At 43.7% G+C, this 21,769-nt stretch overlaps 1 long non-coding RNA gene across 1 annotated transcript in view; it reads left to right on the top strand.

Moving 5' to 3' along the window:
• The window catches only part of LOC143259332 (uncharacterized), a 280,884-nt gene that overhangs the window by 60,852 nt on the left and 198,263 nt on the right, over nt 1–21,769 (top strand). The gene's annotated exons all lie outside the window — the stretch shown is intronic.

Below are 21,769 nucleotides of genomic sequence, written 5' to 3'. Positions count from 1 at the left end.
AGACTTGTTTCAATAATATCATTTATTCAATCATTTTCCACGAAGAAGTCTCCAAACTTTGTAGCATCGTAAAATAAAAAATCGGTCATTTAGACCGTGGCAGGTTTAGTATTAACCCTTTCGCTCCGAACGACGGATATATCCGTCATCCATATGAACACTCGCGGAGCCGAACGCCGGATATATCCGACATCCACATGATCGCCCTCTGGGGACGAACGCCGGATATATCCGACATGCTGGTAAAATCGCGACCTAATTTTTGGACTGCACCGCCTCTTGTTACTATTGCGTGAATCTTTTGACGAAACAAACAAACGACAGTCCGAAATAAACGACACACCATTCAAGTTATATTTGTTCTACCTGCATTTCCCATTATTATTGTGTTACATGTCATAAAGGGATAGAAAATCGAAAGTACTAACTTTAGGACTAATTATTATGTATTATGTTTTGTATTATGAATATTATGTTTTATTTTATTACTGTATATTATATATTATTTCTTCACTTTTTCCATTGTTAATGAAACTTTTTTTACCTATTAAATAACTTTATACCTTGTGCAGAAATTATAACTATATTGTTTTAAAGAAAAATCCCTTTTCTTCCCAAATACACTATCCACGCGCAATGTGCACAATTTCGGCGGGTGGTTCCGTTCAGGAGGGGCGCTACGGCGGACTGAACCGCCGTAGCGAAAGGGTTAAAAGTAACGCTTAAAGATGAACAGCCCTCGTATGTCCTCAATAGTACATCTTACGATCGCCGGTAAACAATTCTTTTACAAAAAGTGTACACAAATACCAGTAATAGACCGCAGTAATTCGGTTCGATTCGCTGTCGTGCGGAAGAAAAGGCAGACGAACCAGGAACCGCGGGGCGGAGGATCTCGGTCGAGTATAATTACCGATACGATATCCCCGATAATAATCCGTTCAGGGTTCCCTCGAAGATCTTTTATCGTTCGTCTACGTCGAGTTTGCCGTTCGTGCGAACGCGACAGCAGACATTCGTGAGACTAATTTGATCCGTGGGTTGCGTGCTGCGCATCGAAGACCCATCGCTGCTGGCGTGTGTACGAATGCACAATCCTGTTTACGCGGCGCGGCTGCCAGTAGGTGTAGGCGAGCAGCAACAGCGGCGGCGGCGGTACCGGCAGCACGTGAGTACATGTTTTGCCTTGTTGTGGCCTCGACGGGTTAGGTTCGGGGCGGTTTGGAACGGTGCGGTGCGGTAGAATGGAAATCCGCGAGGCCGACGTCGAACCCCATCAGACGTCTGCGTGGCTGGGGTGTCTGAAGCAGCCCTCCACGTCCCCGCCCCTTGCTCCTTCGCCCGGCCGACTGCCTACCACCTTCTCCTGTCACACCTCATTATGCCACTGCTTCGTTAGTACTGGCCGACGCCGGGATCATCGTGGGACAAAGAACGCGCGATCGACGCCGAGTAATTTGTCGGCTGAGCCTCGAAAGATTCGGCGGTTCGCTGAACAAAGCTTCGTTCTGCTTGTCAAGTTCACGGGATTTCCACGCGCCGCGCCGTGCCGCGACGCGCCGCGAGGGAAAAGTCCCCGGGATACTTCGATGCCGCCGGTAATGCGAAACTAACAATGCTGTCTACCGACGCGTCTCCTGCGACCTGCGACTCGTATGAAAAATGGATGAACGAACGACTGAGTAATGCGTGCTTCTGCGGTAGCGAGTCGTTTCTACGCGATACACCTGTCCCGATTGTTTCGAAGCTCCAATTGTTTCAGCGTTCTGCTGTTCGCTGGAAATTATTCGCCGTTCGAATTACATAGATCGATTAGATAATAGTGCATCTTTGCGATCGCAAATGTTGTCTCGCGACGCGACGTAGCCAGCGGCAAGTAAAAATAAATAATTAAGATGACATTTTCTCAGTGGTAAATAAATAGAAATCTTTTTATTCTTTTATTTTGTTTATTTTTTCGTATTTATTTTCGGGCATAGTTGACTTGATATTTATCGAATAAGTCATAGTCGATTTTTGTGTTCAAAGATAAACGAAATAAAAGATCAAAAAAATTGTGTCTTATTAGATAAATGTAAAATTAATCATGTCCGAAAATAAAAGGAAACAAAATGAAGAAAGTGAAAGGATAAAAGAATTCAAAATTGAATTTCAATTGTTCAACAATTCAACAAATATAAAGGTATACTCACACGAGTCGAAACTAATTTTAACGATCATCGTGAAGACGGTCAACAGAGGCTCCCAAATTGCTATTGTTTTTAACAAGTGTCGAGATTGCTAAGACATGCGAAATGCTCGAATTTAGCAAACGTAGGAAACGTTTAATAAATCGAATTCGGCCGGCAGGAAGCAACAAATTCCGCGTTCTTTTGTCCAAGGAACGAGAAAGTCCGGTAAATTCTGATTTGCGGAAATGGCAAATGTACGCATGCAGGTGCAATCGCCGCGAAAGGAGAATCACAGAGAGATAAGCCGGCGGTCCGCGCTCATAAACCAGAAACTTGCGCAATCACAAGTTGGCAGAAGTCTACCGGGAACGGGAGCGGCTGGAACTCATAAAACTACTGTAATTGTAAAACACGAAAGGGCGGGGTGGAGACCAAAAGCGGTGGGTGGCCGGCGAGGTGTTCCGAGCGGGGCCCAAAACGTGATTTACTTCACTTGTTGAAATCGTTATGCTCGCCGGTTACACCTAGAATGCGTCCAATTTCCGTGGGAATTAAGAGCGTTCCTCTATTTTTCCGACTCTCGTCGTCTCTCGACCACCGAATCTCTCTCCACAGTATTTCATGAATTTAATCCGAAGAATCTTCGCACTTGAAACATCAGACGGTACAGTCGCGTCGGGAAGTATGTTGACACCTTTATCAAGCGGGATAACTTTTTTCAAATTGATCCGAACGACTCGAATCATTTTGAATTGTTAGATCCACTAGTTTTCTAGAGATCAAGTGTACGAAAATATGTTTTTCAACTTTTTTATCTGAACCTGTGACGAATATTTACGAAGAACTTTTTGTACCTAAACTTTCATTGTTAACATTTGAAGTTCGTGAAAACATTAACATAAAGTTCGTGAAAATAGCAGTTTTTTTCCACGAATTTCAACGAGAAACGAGTAATTTTTATATCTTTCAATGACCGTAGCTTGACTGTACGTAAACCAATTTCGATTACATTTTCAGCACGTACCTAATTTAACCGAGATCTATAAAATGCATTTTTATATTAAATTCATTTTATTCTCGTTATAAGCTCGGATAAAAATGTTGAGAAAACAGTTCTTTAGTTCTTTCATCATCTGAATCGATTGCAATCTAAATAAATATCGTATACTCGTTCTCCAACAATCTCGTCGGTCTAATTAATCTGAACAAATTTCAAGTTATTCGGACCAATTTGAAAATAGTTATTTCGTTCAGAAAGATGTTAACACACTTCCCGACGCAAGTGTATATCTCTATACGAAACTGAACGATTTTCCTTTAAAAAACCAATGGAACCGAACGCAATTTTTCGGAACTTTTATGGACACGTGGAAAAGTGATGTCTTTTTTTAAAGAACGATCAGAGTTACCGAAGTCAAAAGTGGAATCCGTTTTAAGACACGAGCGGTAAAAATGTAGTAGTTAAAAGGGAAATTTGGTCGCAAAATGGACGAGAGGCGTTCGTATAAGTTACACGGTTCTCCGTTCGTGGATTGTCCTTTGAAATTCGACTCGTTTACATCGGAGCGAAAGATACTCAAAGCACGATTTCCTTTTATCGGAAGTCGATATGCCTTTCCGGTCAGGGAAAAGCTACTTGGGACGATCTCAGGGATCTACTTTTCCTCGGCAAATCTAGTCGGTGGATAAAAAGACGTGGCTACCAGAACGACCTTTGGTCCACTGTCTATATCCCATGGTTACTATTGTTATTTAACGTCCCGTGTCCTCCTGGTCTCCACTCGACCGTTTCCGAGCCCGTGTAAAAGGTGTCTTGTAGCATTTGCGAATTTTCCAATTGCGAATTCTCGGCAAGAAATTGGCCACGATTTTCCGAGCCATTTCGAAGATGGGGTAGATAAACCGGTTGCGGTCACGTTAAGGATTTGTAGAAATTTCAACGGAAATATTCTTAACCCTAGAAAGATAACCATATGACAACGTACGTAAAAGATAACCATACGCTTCAGAGGCGCATGCTTTTCTAAGGCGTCAATTTTATACTAACAATGGATATTTATTTAAGTTAATCTAGTCATTTTAAAGGTTTGGCATTATTGTAAAAATAAAATGCATTTATATTATATTTTTTTATATTTTAAGTAATTTTAAACTTAAATCACTAGACCTCTATGAAAAATTAACAAAAATCAACAGTCTTCGCAGGCGCCTCTGCGACGTAGGTTATCTTTCTCGGGTTAAACTGCGTCGCGTAAGAAGTGTTAGTTTCAATAGAAGTGTAGTTTCAAAAGTGTAATTCAATACGTTATATATATATATATATATATACAGGGTGTCCCACAATTATTTTAACAGCCGAAAATGAGGGGTAGCTGAGGTCATTTGAAGTAACTTTTTCCTTTGCGAAAATGCAATCTGCGGCTTTGTTTACGAGTTATTAACGGAAAACTCTGACCAATGAGAGGTGACGCCGCGAAGTTCGAGAGCCCGCAGCACGAGGCTATGACAGATGGTCGGGACGGACTTGAGCCGCGTTCGAAGTATTGAACAAATCACGAAGCGAGAACTCCCGGATTTTTCTTTTACTACGTAACAGTGCTATTTTTAAGAAAAACGCTGTTCACCTTTACTTTAGAACGTCTGAAGAATATTTACTAATTTTTCGGACCCGAAATAGTAAGTAATTTAACCGTGACGGCCGTTTTAACTTTCTAGTGTGTATGACACCTTGTGTGTAACATATAAAATTTTTGAGCAAGGTGTACAGTGAAGATTGACAAAGTACGTAAATGATATTTTAATTTAAATAATTCCGTGTCCCGAACATAGTTCAACGAATGATTCGCAAAGCTAATTTAATAAATAATAATCGTGTTAAAGGACGTAAGGGATATGTTTGTTAGAGAAATATGAAGAATACACTATCAATAAGAAACACCACCCATTTAGTTGTAAATCCACTTCATGCACGGAAATGTGTGCAGGATGGTGCATTGACCTCGTACAATGTCAAGGTTATGTCAAGGTCATGTCAAGGTCATGTCAAGGTTATCTCAAGGTTATCTTAAGGTCATGTCAAGGTCATGCCAAGGTCATGTCAAGGTTATGTCAAGGTTTTCTCAAGGTCATCTCAAGGTTATGTCAAGGTTATGCCAAGGTCATGCCAAGGTCATGCCAAGGTCATGCCAAGGACAACATATGAAATTTTTAAACAAGGTGTACCGTGAAGAATAACAAAGTACGTAGATGATATTTTAATTTAAATAATTCCGTGTTCGAACACAGTTCAACAAATGATTCGCAAAGCTAATTTAATAAATAATAATCGTGTTAAAGTACGTGAGGAATATGTTTGTTAGAGAAATATGAGTAGTAGAACACGCATGATCAGAAACAAATTTCTTTTATATGCAGAGAAATGTTTCGAGCAAGCGTTGTATGGTATGGAATGAAGGCGCTCTATATAATTGTATTGATATGTATTGCTTTCTTATCGTGATTTGAAGGATACATTAAATTTTTTAATCATAATCAGACTGCGGATTTTCATGCAAAATAAAAATTGTCTAATTTAATCATTAGATGTTTAAGTCCGATAAAAATGTCCTTCCTCTTTCGGCCATTCTAATAAGTTGAATACATTAGAAAGATAGTCTTCGATTCTTTTAATATCAGTCTCGTAATTAACGTCTAAAATTCATAATATCCGCAGTGTAATCGTAACGTATAAAATTTGACTCTCTCTGCCACTGGAAAGAACATGTCAAACTAAGTGAACAAACTATAATACAACATGGGTACAAAATGCGATACTTACCGAAACGTTGAGTAGAGCTAATGTTCGATGCAGAAAATGCACAAATTGTTGCCGATTCTGATCATCGCACGTTTTCAAAATGACCTTTGAAAATCGATAAAAAAGCAACGTTTAACGTGTTCGCAGGGAAACGTTCCAAACCATCTTGGTTTAAACCGTAATAATTTACTGGGCGGACCGTTACCAGTTATCATGGTGTATCTGGAATCTCATTTCCATCGATAAATTAACTATAACTCGGGCTAAATTAGCCAGGAGGTTTGAACCGTTATGGGCGATCAGAATCGACCGTTCGCGGGAACTAAACTCAATAGCGCGCCATCACTATCGGCGCTGGGATTAGTCTTCACTAGATCAATTTCTGGCTGTGACCGAACCACTGATACCGTTCGCTGTTCGCTGCAAACGGTTTAAATATAGCAGAATTTTGCTAACGCGTTATAATTAATCGCACCGTAGAATCGGTAACGAGATTTTAGCCAGTGAACAACTGTGCGACGATGTTACGCGGCCTATTTCTCCCGATCGATTTATCTTAAAATCTCGTTAAGCATTAAATTTAGGATCGATATCGGCTTTGACTATTCCACCAAAAATTTAATCTTTTTACGATCCACGAAAAATATGCAATTCCATTTAAAAGAGGAGGCCGACCTTGAAATTTCGAAAGTTACGCTGCATACGAATGAAATGAATGCATCGTCACTTTGCGCTGCAGTATGGAACACAATACGCCGATGCAGTTTTAATTTTTAATAATTTAAGAAAGGGGACACTCGGTGCTATATCCTACATTTTTTGAAATTTTTAAATATTTGCGTGCTATGAAAGCATCGCCTTTGCTAAAAACAGTTGCAAAATAAATAGTGAAGAAACAAAATAAATCTTGTCAACTAAAATTACTTTTCCCGAATACTCGAGTTTCTGCTATAACCGCCTAAAAGCTCATTTCCATCGGTTAGGTAGTTCGATATTTACGGTTTAATGAAAAAGGGTCGACACTGTATTTTTCAGACCTGCAAGATTGGCGATTCCGACAATTTTGAAAAATCTCGACTTTGACCAAAGTCCGAAACAGTATCTCGGGAGCTGACCGATTTCGCATGGAGCGACCCACATAAACCCGCGCGTGCGGGCACGCTCTCCCAATTCCGCGGAGCCGAATGAAATTTTTTCGGAGAATTTCCGAAATTACCATTTTACATTTTCTCTGAAACGCTTTCCGTTCGAATTTGCTCGACGAAACCAACGAGGCCGCCGTTTATCCCGTAATTTCCTATGCAAAATCCATTTTCTTGATTCGACTTTGATAGCGCGATTGCTTTGAGCCCAAGGATCATTGACATTTGAACAGCTCCCGGTTGCTTGCGACGTTGCGTTGGTAGGTTGCCTTTAATCTGAACGGGATCGCAATGAATTCGCCGGCACGGCGCGTAAATAGTTATCAGGGTATTTCCTTTCCGTCCGCGGCAGCCGTCCGTCGATATTTCCAACGAATTTCTCCACAGAGGAGGTGTCCCTCCGCCCCCCACACGCCTACTCCCTTCCAGCGAAGCTCGTTTTCGAAAATCATGGTCAGAAGCGTGAAAGCGGTCGCTGGCCGGTGGAAATTTCACATAAACGCTTCCGCGGACGGAAATCCTGTTCAGACGTTCGTCGGATATCAACGGGCGGGCGGGTCCCCGGCGTTCGTGCTCGCTGAAACACCGCATAAAGGACATTCGCTCGAAACTGAAGGGGCAAAGTGACTGGCCGCGCTGAAGGCACACAAGCGCACGACTATTTTGTCTGTTATGAAAGGTCCGTGGCGAGAGAGGCGCGCGATGATTAAGAAGAATTTCAAACACACTTGTACCGTCGAGTGCGCATTTGGAAGAAAACAAAAAAACCGTTCCGTGGAAGCATTCGGGAGAAACTCGCGCGTGACGCGTTCCCGGAATTTACACGTAAGGCGCCGGTGTTCCACGAATTTAATGGTCAGGGACCTTAATTGGGAGACCGAAACGCGACCGTCCTTCTCCGCCCTTCGCGTCGTCGCCGCGTCTCGTTTCACCAAGGAATAATTCGAAAGCACTCCGTCGCTGCTTTCCGCCCTCGCGTCCCGACGATTATCTTGCTGCACAGTTTTTTTTACTTACACAAGACTATCCACGCCGGCGAGAAAATTACACGCGAACTTCGTGCTCGCGCGGACTCTGATAATCCTCCGTTTCGCTGCGCGCTACTGCGAAGTCGTTTGTTAACTCGCTTAAATTCCCGGGGATCGCTTTGTTAACTCTACCGTCCGGCGAAGCTGCGCCAGCGACCTCGAATTTGCTTCATCCGCGAAGAATTCGGAACAAACGTCCGGAAAGATTCTTTGAAAATCGATCCTCAACGATTAACGGCGTCGTGGCGACTTTGAATCGAAGATCGATTCGTAACTAAAGAAATCGAAATCGTTACGGAATCGAATATCCAACGATCGGTCTGTGGCGGCTACCTCCAGACCTGCCAGCAGGGGGCTCCTCTTCCCGCTAGTAGCCGATCCGTTCCGATCCCTATATATACACCGAGACTTCGTCCTACCCTTACGTCTAAGGCAAGGGCCCGCTAGGATAGCCTTACCGATGAGTCCTCTAGCGGGCCCCGGACGAAACGTCTCCCCACTCCTTTTCCACGACATACGAATCGCCGCCAAAGGTCGAAAAAGATCGAGATCGTTTCAAGATCGAACATCCGCGAAACGATGAACAAAAATCGAACTCGTTTCAAAATCGAATAGCCGCCAAACGATTGAAAAAGATCGTAAATCGCTTCGGAATCGTCGAACCCTGATAAAAAGTCGAATTTTCAAACGAAACCGTATGGATCCCTGATTACCGAAAAGCGTTTGCAAATTGATTTAACGTCTTTACGCAAGGAAGATCACGGCCGAGTTAAATATTCGAAATTTATCGAGCGCATAGAGAGATTCTCGTGATCGTTTGCAGCGGCGTTAAGCTCGTTCGCTCGCGATGGTCGTTCAATTCTTAGGAAAGAATTTCGGGCTGCGGGAATTGCGCACTAAAGGCTCCGCCGCGCGATTCTAGCCTGTTTATGGCTTCTTTTATCGTTTCCGCGGGCCCCGGATATCGTCGGTGTTCACCGCGAGGCGCGAACGGGCCGGCGGGAACGCTGAAAAATTTACAGATTTACGAACGCCGTTGCGCGCAAGAAATTTGCCGGTGAATTTCCGCGGTTGTTTGGTTTGCGTGCCCGCGAAATTTACGAAGAAAGGAAGCACGCTGGAATCGGAAGTCGACGGTGACGAGGAAGCCGCGGAAATCAAATCAGAAAGAGTCCGCCCAGTTCCGGGGAACGTCGCGGCACAAAGAGCGGCGAGGGAAGAACGAGTGGTCCGTTAAAAATAATAGACTGGAAAATATAGACCGGATCTTCCGGTCTGACACGTCGTTACCCCCCTAGACCGTACATGTTCTCGTCCTCTCGTGATCCCAGAATCACAGTCGTTTTGGCACTTGGCCTGCATACTGGCTGCAGACCGTCTTACGCTTCTGCACGAACTAAAGATTTACTCGATAAGCGGTCGGGGTCCCGGTAGAAAGGCTTTTAATGACACCGTAATCGGCCAGAGAATTCAATGTAGGTTCTGCGATAGCCAAGCGACCCCGGAATGCATGAACGAGGACACTGTGCGTGCGTTCGATGCTTCTAAGTTAACACGTTCGCTAACAGCGTCACTATGGCGTCGAATGGTGACTTTCAGGCACCGCTAAAAATCGTCGTATCACGTTTCAAAATAAGTTTAACATCATCAAATTTGTTTACATTGAAAAAACTATTAACCCTTTGCACTCGAAGCCGTTTCAACTGTAAATCAGAAATAATTTTTCTGACAGTATTTCCATTTTATGCATATGAAATCGAGTCTCGCGGTGACCCGTACAACAGTTACACTTTTAACAATTTTCTAAATCTAATCTTAATATAAACATTATCTTGGAGCGTGATGTAACAATTTTATCGGTGCTTCAGAGTCACCACTCGAGTGCGAAGGGTTAAAAATGTATCTGTTGCACGGACCACAAAATTCAATTTCATACGTATAAAATGCACTAGGTTATATAGAATGAAAACAGGTCAGGAAAGTTATTTTTATTTTCGAGCGAAAATCGCTCCGATTGCAAAGGGTCAAATGCGTCGCATCCTCTTATAAGGTATGACGAAGATGTCGTCGAAGAGAAGCTACAAATTCTCTGAATATCATGCTACCTGTTACAATTTTATCTGATTGTGAGCACAAAATTCATTCGATGGCGTTTGCTTGAAATAGAAAATCGTGGAAGTAGAGCGTGTTAATTAAATTGAGTAATTGAAGCCGAATTCGAGGAAGAAAACTGAAACTGTAAAATGAAACATCTATTTAACGAGAACGTTTTTTTTAAATTGCGTTTAAAACGTAACCGACTCAGCAATGATTTAAATCGAGATTACATCAGGTTGCGCAACATTTCAGGTTGCTGCGAGTTTAACCCTAGAAAGATAACCATATGACAACGTACGTAAAAGATAACCATACGCTTCAGAGGCGCATGCTTTTCTAAGGCGTCAATTTTATACTAACAATGGATATTTATTTAAGTTAATCTAGTCATTTTAAAGGTTTGGCATTATTGTAAAAATAAAATGCATTTATATTATATTTTTTTATATTTTAAGTAATTTTAAACTTAAATCACTAGACCTCTATGAAAAATTAACAAAAATCAACAGTCTTCGCAGGCGCCTCTGCGACGTAGGTTATCTTTCTCGGGTTAAGCATTCTCGACGTTAAAATGTTGTGATAATAATAACTTTATTTATCAACGAGATGAACCCTTCGTTATAATGAGAGAGAGAGAGAGAGAGAGAGAGAGAAAGTGAGAGAATGAGAGAGCGAGAGAGAGGGAGGGAGAAAGAGGGAGAGAGAGCGAGCCAGCGAGAGAGAGAGAGAGAAAGTGAGAGAATGAGAGAGCGAGAGAGAGGAGGAGAGAGAGGGAGAGAGAGAGCCAGCGAGAGAGAGAGAGAGAGGGAGAGAAAGTGAGAGAATGAGAGAGGGGGAGAGAGCGCGAATATGCTAGCATATCGCAAGCTAAAGATGAAATACAAAAACAAAAGCAAAGAAAAAAGGAAGAAAAAGAAGAACGAGAAAAATGTTGGAATCGGAGTGGGAAAAGTGTGCCGGTGCAGGCCTCCGCGTTATCTCTAGGAAAATCTGCGGAGGTAGGAAGGCCGTGATAGAGCCAGTTTTGTGCCTTTCGTAGGACCGGTGTTACAATTATCGAGAAGCATGCCATCGGGGTACTATTGATCCGCAAAGTGTCCGTGCCGGTCACAGGCTTTTTCTATGGACGGATGAAACGGGCAGCGTCGAGCAGCGAGCCTCGAACGGGCTTAATTGCTCGGAGCTCGTGCAGTTCACCGATTGCCGCTGTATCGGCGAGATAAAATCCTCTCGTTTTAATTATTCTCCGGTAACGATTGGGACGAGTAACAGTGCGCGCTCGTGAAACCGCTAATAAATTAATAATAACGCGCTTCACGGCGAACCTCCGTGGACCAGATTATTTTCCAGCGTCCCGTTTTTCCGTCCGTTTTTCCGCCAGTTTTTCCCTTTGCAGCACGCCACGCTCCCGTATCTAGGATCAAAAATAACTTCGGTCGAGAAAAAAAGCCCTAATTTAACGAAACGACCGGATATACAAATATTTTTATTATTTCCGAGCTCGTGCTGCCCGGTGGTACGGGTCCCGACACGACTATTCCCTCTCATTGTTACCTCGGCCTCCAGTTTATAATCTTATCCCCAGTTTGCAACGTTCGCGGGGATCGATAACGTGTTTATAATGCAGAGAAATTTATGACTGTAACGGGTAGACAGTATTAAATTCACGGCACAAGTTGCCGTTCGCTTCAGTCACGTGAACTCGAAATTACGAGGCTCTGCGTTATCAGCAAATATCTTCGGTACACTTCTCAAAATTAATTTCCTGAAGTACGCTGCATAACAATAATCGATAAGCCCGCCGAAGTTCCGCGCGCCGCCGTGAAATATTCGGAAATTAATCAATAAAACGCGCCGCGGTACTTGAAACGTATTACACTCGTTCCCGGCCGGATTCGCGTCGCATCGCTTACAATTAGTTATTTAACATTGTCCTCCGCCGCCGCCGCCGCGCGGTGCACGGCCCCTCCCTGCTCGCTGTTGTACGACAAAATTAACACCAAAAAATTGGCCGGGCCACCTCGGGCATTTTGCAATTACGTTTTGTTTGCTCCGCAAACGCAATAAGCCTGTTCCAAGTCCGCGGCTCGGAAGCGACCGATTAATAAATATCCGCGCGTAATTAATTGGATTGCAATCAGACAGAACGGACGTGCGTTATTAAATTTTCACCGCGACCCGCGGCCATTCCGCTGTCGTGGATCGTTCTCCCGCAATTTCGTCGGACGGTTTGTACGTTTCATAATTTACGAGCCGCGGCGTCGTATTAATGTATTTCTTTCATGATGCACGTGCCGGGCTATAATTGCGAGGCAAACATAACGGGCCGGCACGTTCCAGGCACAAAGAGAAACAATGCTGCGAAGAAACGCGAGCACCCGGTTCAGCTGGATTTTCATACCGCGCGGAATTATGCCTGTAGGATAATCGAGACGGCCGGCGTTCGCAGCGACCTCGTCGCAGACGTCACGGCGAACGCGCTTAAATTACTATACAAGTTGTCCCAAAGTTATTGTACAAGCGGGAAACGAGGGGTTCCTGAGATCATTTCAAGTAACTTTTTCCTTAGCGAAAATGTAATCCGCGGCTTCGTTTACGAGTTATTAGCGAAAAACGGTGACCAATGAGAGCCGAGATTAGCTGGCGCGAGGCAGCCGAATCAATGAGCGGAACTGGCCTTCCACCGCTCGTTGGCTGGGGCGCCTCGCGCTTACTCGAGCTCGCGTCTCATTGGTCACTGTTTCTCGTCAATAACTTGCTAACGAAGCGACGGATTGCATTTTCGCTAAGGAAAAAGTTACTTCAAATCACCTCAGGAACCCCTCGTTTCTCGCTTGTACAATAATTTTGGGACACGCTGCATTACACGTTACAGCGCCCATTGTTTCTTTGCGGTCTGCTTCCCAACAGATCGTCCGGCATCAACTGCGGGGCTATACGGAGTAATCGACGCGATTTTCGAGCGATCCAGTCGCTCATAACTCGGTCTTATCTTCTTGCTTCGACGAAACCAAACTATGCTCCGTTCATCGAGGACTGGGACAAAGTATAAACAACTGCAGGCTGAGTTAACTTCTTGAACAATAATTACTCAATACTAATGCGATATTATGAACTAAATAATGTTATTAACTAACGCATGTAAGAGATAAATTTATAAGCTAAGTAAGTTATAAGAAGACTTATTTTCTACATTTACTTTATTAATTGATTATGACCTACTGCAGTTAGTTTGCAATTACTGTAACTAAATCGTAGCGAAAACTTTGAACGCGTCTCTCTCTCGAAACCATGTTTTCCGAGTTTACATAAACGATGGAGAAAAATCTATTCGACCGATTGATTTCCCGGACGGGGTGTAACTTAAAAAAGGATATCCTTCAATTTTTTAGTTAATTAGGGTAAGAAAATTCTGCCGTTTCTGAATATTTTTTTTATCTGCGTTAGTTCTTCCTATATTGGAAAGCATTACTAAACTATGTGATCGAGATCTTGTACATTTCTGTTAACGCATCAACATTCATAATTCCTTTCAATTTGTTCACCATTTCATGTTTCACCTATACAATTTCGCCATAAACGCATCCGCGCCCGCGATCTAATAACAACTCGGAGGTAAAACAATTTCTTGCAGAGAAGCATGAAGTTTTCGTTCGCAAAATAAAAGAACGATACAACGAGAACAAATCGAAATGATTTCGGTAAAAAACGAACACGAATGTGACGAGAAAGAAGCTCGTGCCCCGGGTTTTTCGTACGGGAACACCTGGGAGCTGGTGGACTTTATCCAATGTTTTATTATCCGGTCGGTGGCAACGTGCCGGTTCCGACAATTAATAATACAATCATTCGATTAAGTACACCTGAAGCCGAGCCCGATATCGCCCCAGTAACAAAGGGTGTAAGTCTCCCCTGGCGGCGTAACGCTTCTTAATAAGTGCTCCCTTTCGCAACTATATTAGCGAATAACTTAGCCGAATGACGGTCCACGGTGAAATTGCTTCGCAAGGCCGCGGTAATCACGGGCCGGGCCGGGCCGGGCCGGCAGCCTCCCGATGACGGCGGTTCTCCTTGTAAAATATAACGGGTCGTCGGAGGGAAAAAGACGGAGGAGCCACGGAACGAAACGGCGCGGCTAGCAGCGAGAAGGACGACGAGGACGGCGTCGGCGGGAAGAGAAATGGGGTTGGACGCGGCCGTGTGCCGCCCTTCTAATTTGATGTTGCGTGTTATTAAAGGGCCATTAAAACTCCGTGCATCTGCTAATTACCTGCACGCAGTCTGCGCGCGGCACGGTTTAATCAATATTCGGCTTTGTTGCGTCCGCGGAAGGAGGCGAGCGTGAATGATATTCGTCCCGGGGCTCGCGCGCTCCTCTATCGTCGGCCGTTCTTGTAAATGAGAATTTCCCGTTCGCCTCCACAACCGTGCGAAACAAATGGAGAAAACGCGGGCCCCGATGGCCCGTGGGGGTGCAGTGCCGGTGGAACGAAAAATATAAAACGAGAGAGAAAGGGAGGGAAAAGGGAATGAGAGAGGGTGGAGAGGGAGAGAGAGAGAGAGCGAGAGAGAGAGAGAGAGAGAGAGAGAAGGCGAAGGTCGGTGGAAACCGGCGGACCGCACGTGAATTTTTGCAATTCCGATGTCGACGTCGCCGCGGCGCGCCGTTTTGTTACTGGAAACTACGCGGACAAGGTAACACGACGTTTACCGCGCGAGCTCTCTCTATTTTTCTCGCGTGCCCCCTTTCTAATCGACGCGACGTTACGCGACGCGACGCGTCGCGACTCGTCCAACGTCGATGAGTCACTGACGAAAACCGTGCCCTGCTGTGCACACTGTCCCAACAATACACCGGCAACGCCACCAGAAAGCTCGCTGAAAACATTCACGCGGGCTCGCCATTCTGCGGCCGAATAACGCGGCGTTCCCGTTGTTCATCGTTTTACGGCTCGATTCCTTTAATATCGTCACGAAAATCGATGGAACCGATTCACTCGATCGCTAAATTATTAACAGTTTTTGTCAAACGCGATGCATCTTCTTCGCGAGTCGCTGAAATTATTTAACAAAGGAATGTTGTGCCGTGTCTGTGTTCGACATCGATCGATGAAAGAGTTGAGTTTCATTGACACTAAGTCTAGGGAAACCGTGGAAATGACGGGTCATTAATCTTTTAAGTTACGATTAGTCAGATCGTGAAAATACGCGTGCGCGTTATTTATTCGACACATCGCTGCTAAGCAATTCAATGCTGTCTAAATAATGAAGTTTGAAGAAAAATATACCAATATTGCACTAAATGCAATAATAAAAGCATTGCAGATGATACTATTTGGTATGAAATAGTAGAATATCTCGAAATCTCCTTCTTTTTTCAAATGTCTCAGTATCGAATTAAAACAGGAATATGTGTCTCTTGCGGCAAATTACAGTAACGCTGGTTCAAAAGCAGAATAAATGTCTCGTTGTTACTTTTATAAATTAATACGAAACGGCTGCTTTTAGTGCACCGTAAATCTAGTGTTAAATGATTGATGAAAACGATTGGAGGCATTAATCGTTAAAAAGTCGATGATCGTATGAATCTATTCATGAAATGAATTGTTACATAGACGTACAGGATCGCGAACGTAATGTGCGTGTAACAATGGCAGTGGATCTGTTAAAAGCTCATTGAGAATATAAAAGATTGTCAGATCGAACAATAGTACCTAATAAGCTTCGCAAATTAGCTTTGTTAAGGAATATATTGTGTGTTAAAATGATGAAGCGAATTACGGAAAGATGTTTGCGATTCGAATGAATTTATCCTATTTTAGATGAAGCTACAATCATGTCCAAGAGAACAGAGACAAATATTTCAGATGATAATAAAAATAACGCGAATTTGTTGCATTTGAATAACGTAGCGTCAGAAATACTTGCGTGTCTGATCATTGCTGGATATTACTACTTGTAATGCAATATTTTTCAGAATTCCCTACTTGCCGTGATTTGACCAATGAAGATTGTTTCCTGAGAAAAATGTAGCAAAAGCTTGCAGTGCGATTCACGTACGCGACACATCGAATTTCATTAGAACAACTTCCCACTTGAACTCTATGAAAAAACTATGGAAATTGGACAGACTTTTGACGCTATTAAAAGTCGAGGAGAGTAGGAAAGATAAGAAAGCGAAATAAGTTTAGAAGCCGATAAAAAGAGACGATAGAAGACGCTCGGGAAAAAATCGTTGCGAATTAGCTCTCGTTGACTAAATACATTTACGAACGGCGGAGTCGAAACTTTATCACCAGGAAACATTGTCGTCGAGCAAGAATTATCTGAAATCGTCTCCCGGGACTAACTTTTTCCGTCCGCAAATCTCTGGCTTAGCATTGTCCTTGAAAGCGAGCGACTGTTCGACAACTCGAGGCTCTAATTTCACAGCTCGATTAGCTTCGTCACGGAACGCCGGATAGTCAAAAAAGAAGCCAACGAGCTCGTCGTTGAAAGGAATTACAATCTATCCGCGGTATCGCGATCGACTGTGGAGAAAGATGACCGAGTTTGTGTCAAAATCGTTTTCGATCGAAACTTTTGACAGAAATTAGACAGAGCGACGATCTCTCCTTCAAATTAAACTCAAAATGTTCTAAATATTTCTGTAAAACAGTTCTACGAATTTGACAAAAACTCGCACATTTTCTGGCCACTTTGCGACGCGGCCGACTCGTAGAACTTCGTCACGTGTCAAGGACTGAAAACAATGATCGGGGGAGAAGATAGGGGGAGGGAAGAGTGGGAGGACGCGGAATCGCTTGATTATCGTAATTTCCATATATCTTTTGGCGATAAACGTCGAGCACCGTCGGAGGAACGAGCCATCGACAAATGAGACCGGAGCATTCTTTATCTGGGCCAATGAAAGGGAGGGTTACCGCTCGAAGGGAAGTCGATAGTTCGATAAGTCTCACGGCAACGGACCTGCTTTACGAAACCTTAGCACGCAATCATAAGCTCTCCCCTGTAGCCGTCGTCCTGCTCCCTCTCGCTCGAGCAGCAGCACTTCGTAGCCGAACTTTTATGAGGTTCGACCGGGCAAGCCCAATCGGCGCCCCGTTTGATTTAACGCCGTTCCATTTCTGCACTCCGGCAAACACGCCGCGCCGCGCCGCGTCGATTCGATCGGCGAATTTCTACTTTGAATCGGGCCAACGAGATCTCCTGGAATCGGAGCTTCTGCCAGTTGCCGCCGTGCCTCCAAAATTACGTAATATTTGATGCAGTAATACGGTCACGACGGAGGCAACAAGCGAATTATTTCGCTACTTATTTATAAACTTTGGCCGCCTTCGTGTACGGAATCAAGCACGCTAATTCGCCTTTCATTAGATTAGACGAGAGCTACAATCTACTTAAGAAACTATTCTTGGCGGTATTACCTAAAGGGTATTGCTAGCTTCGGTTTCCGTGCAACGGTATTTCTGACCGAACTCGCTATTTTGCAATAACTTTGTTTTACTGATCAATTTAGAGAGTCTCGCTTGAAAATAAAAATAACTAAAACACGGCTCTGCTATCTTATGACAAATTATATTGGGTCGTTCGGAAAGTTGTTTCGTTCTTTCGCGAGAAAATGAAAGACGATTTTTTCAATGTTACGAGTAAAAGCAAACTTTTCGACATTTTTCTGCCAGCTTTGAAATCCTGTTCTTTTACATTTGGAAAAATACTGAATCAAGTGTTTTTTTCACACCCTTGCAAAATGAAATTTTTATGAAAAACGAAACAACTTTCCGAACGACCCAACAGTTTCCTTATCCATTTCCGTCCGCTAACGACCTCGTCGTTAAATAAACCGCAGTCGAAGAAGAAGAAGAAGAAGAAGAAAATTCTGAAAATTCTGAAAATATCAGCGGCATTCGAATTATTGGAAAATCCACGGTAGACCGAACCGTCTTACCTTCTCGGGATTAAATGTGACATCGTTATCCACTGTTCTCTTTTGTTAGAACTTTCGGTGGAGAGTCTCGTCCCGAATTTTGAGCGCACGTTTTGTTTCGAACGTACTTTCCGATACGCGAGGTTGACCTGATTATTCGCGGTGCACGAGCCAATGTGCGCGAGCGAGGTTCACCGTGACGGTTCATTACTTTCCGAAACTGAGCTAAACTCCTTCCTAACCCGGCACAATGTAATTTCATCGACGGTCGCGCGCAGCGCAGAAAGCCCGCGGCGAAAGAATCGAGATCGATTCGGCCCGGTTGCGTTCCGTGTAAACACGCGATCAGTTTGGCCCACTCGGTGCTCGTGCAATTTCGTGCGGCGCTCTGTGCCCCAAAAAGTCCGCGGAACTTTCGCGATATTCGCCTAACGCCCGACCAGTCGGTTCCCGCAGATCAATATTGTTCTATAGATTTATAGACCGACGATAAGTCACGGTTTCTCAAGGTGGAAACATACTAATGTCGCGTCACGCGAAATCGCGTGAAATCGGAGGGAAAATAATGCGCGACGATATACGGGCGACAATATACGTAGAAACATACTAATCTCGCGTCTCGTGAAATCGTAGGAACGTAATCCAGTCCACGCGTCCACAGTTTTTACTCTTAGCGGCGCGACTTAGAAAAATTACGAAGCAAAAATGGCCCGGATTATTGTTACTTTGAACTGTCTTGAAAAATAAATTCTTAAAATGTTTCACAATCCGGTATTTGTGTCGTTTCGATACTTGTTCATACTCTTTCTTTTTTAGCAGGGAACGAAAATTAATGTTTATTGCGCGTCTAAATTGATTCGAATGCTTAAAAATTAATGGAAAGACATTTATTGCAAATCTGGCCACCGCGAAGGTGGCGCAGATATGTTTCCTCGCCAGATCTGGCATACACAAGAAATTTAGTAGTACCCCCCGACGGAACACCTACGAGGGGTCCGAACGTGGGTAAATCGCCGCCTTCGCTCATCGTTCATTAGGCTGGGTACGGAAGACCCAGTCTTAACTCCGCGTCCGTGTAAGGAGTTTTGTGGTTTGCTTTGCCCCCAAAGTGCCACACGACAGCAATTGTACAGCGTGTCAGGCTAGGGGGCGAATGGAAAGACATCAGATTTTCATACCAATTTTAATGAAACGAACAACATCAATATTTGCTAAGTTATTAGTAGAAATTTTCATCGCGAGCCGGGCTCGCCAAAGTACGGTAACGGAGTTGAAATCCGATACCAATTAGCAGAATGAATTTATTCGTTCGCAGGTAAAACGTTCGGCCGAGGGTGCCGTAATTTCTTGCGAGCAGAGGGTACACGTTTCCGAGACGGCAATCATAGGTGGCGATGAGCATTCCCCGGCCCGAATGAGATTCAAATGTATTCTAAGGTGATGTTCGTTCGGCGCGAAACAGCTCGCTGTTTTACGAGTTCATCCGCGTCAGCCGGCCTTCGGCGCATTTCGCTTTCCCGGGGGCTTGAATAATGGAGAATCGCAACGGAAATATCCCCATCGAAATTACACCTTGATGTTTTCGCGAAACTTTATTGTTCGCCGTCCCGAAGTATTCTCGTACGGAATGCTCGACGTTAATCAGCGGATTACGCTCCTTTAAACGTTTCCGTTCTGTTACGCGAAGCGAAAACATTTCTCCGTAATCACTTTCCTCGGTGAGTAATAGTATTATTACGCTTTTGCGTAATTCTTCCTCGGCTTTCTGCCACGCTTTGCAAATTCGGTCTGGAAACCGGTTAAACTAAACCGTATTACTCGATTTTATTTATTACTTCAACTTGATTCTTGATATTCGCGTCAGAGAGAGCGCGATTAATCGAATGGATTAGAATAATAGTAATCTGGGGTAATGGTGCCGATCACTGTGGCCTTTGGTTTGTTTTCGATCGCAATGAATTTTATATTAATATATAAAAATGAATAAAAGGAAAACATTTAGTATGTCTTATTCGATAAATATGAAGTTAAATATAAACTACTACTTTATAGGTACCAAAGTGTTGAAAAGACAAGACATTGCATAATTATATCTTACAAATTATATCATAATAATAAACCTGGTCACTAAACGATAACACTATGATTCTAACGCATTCAATTAACACGATTTTCCACAGACAATTTATGTTTTCGGGACAATTTTAAATAGTCAAAAGTGACCGAAAATTTGATACTGGCAATAGTGAAACTGTCAGATTCATAACTTGAATGTCAAAATGATAACAGATCGTGCGGCCAAGCCGTAACGCTCGCCAATTTCATGGCTTTCGCTAAAAAAAGAGAATCAAGTAATTAAAGTATGCATTTTCGTACGCAGTTCGTGCAACAAAGAGGGTCGAGTAGAAAACAACATTAACAGCTCGGTATACGAAGTAGCACGGAGCTGTTCATATAATATTGATAAGCATAATGTGCACGCGGTACGTTAATTATTCTGCGTCGAGTAGAATTTAATCACGTCGAACAATCGAATTTGCCCGTATAATGAATATTAAAAATGTATTCTACGAATTTACGTATCGCACAATATCGCCGCCGCCTCTTCCCCGTGCATCCGACTACAGCCGAGCGTAAAATTTGGATTTTCTACATATTTCCTTCGCAAAATCTGCGATATCAACGGACGCCGGCGCGGCGCTCGACTCGAATTCCAGCTAATTAAAACCTTTCGAAACAAAGCCAGCGTTTTCCGCTGGGCATGTAGCTGCGCTAAACATGCTATTAAGTCGCAGACGCGTCGAGAGATCGGTCGGCACCGTGCAAACTTTCCGCATTAAAACCGAAAATTATGACATTACGAGGACGGCCCGTTCGGGCAAAATTTCTCCTTGACTTTTAAAAAAAAAAAAAGCGCATCGAGTTAAACTGCGGCGGTGCACGGTGCGCCGGAGCGGAACGAGAAAAACGGGAATAAAATTTGCAGCGGATCGCGACGGTCGCGCGCGAGCAACAGAAAATTTCGTGTAACACAGCCCGACGTGGAAAACATTTTTCAGTTATTTCGTAACCTGTTGTTTCTATTTGTAGTTCGCAACGCGGGGACGAGCGAGCCGGCAGGCTGAAAACATTTCCAGCGTTTCCATCGGAAACGAGTCGCGGGGATCATTTAGATGCTTCGTTGCCGGCGAACTGTTTGCAATAGGCCATCGCAAGTTGAACCGCGAAAAAACGTTGTGGACACAAGGCGCGCCCCGTGAAATAGCACGTGCGACACTCGCGCGTGAAATATTCGCCCATAAACGCCGTAAACGCCCACGACGATTACATTCACTGATCGCCGGTTTTGTGGAAATCGCGTGTAAACTGAAAGTTCGCCGCGATTCGACGCGCCGCGCGGCAATGATTCCGTCTTTCAACCTATTTCGAGACCTTATCGCCGTTCACGTTCGAACGCGAATGATAAATCTTACCGAAATAGGTTCACCGAAATCCAGCGAAACAATTTCAATCGAAAGATCGAGGATGAATTTCACGAGGCTGTATTTTCGGACGGCTCAGAAGCAGATTAACGTAATAAGTGTCATGAACGTTGAAATTGAGATAAA

The sequence above is a fragment of the Megalopta genalis genome, chromosome 4 (genome assembly GCF_051020955.1).
Source record: "Megalopta genalis isolate 19385.01 chromosome 4, iyMegGena1_principal, whole genome shotgun sequence".
Taxonomy (NCBI): domain Eukaryota; kingdom Metazoa; phylum Arthropoda; class Insecta; order Hymenoptera; family Halictidae; genus Megalopta; species Megalopta genalis.
The sequence above is the reverse complement of the archived record's forward strand: the minus strand, read 5'-3'. Positions and strand labels throughout refer to the sequence as shown.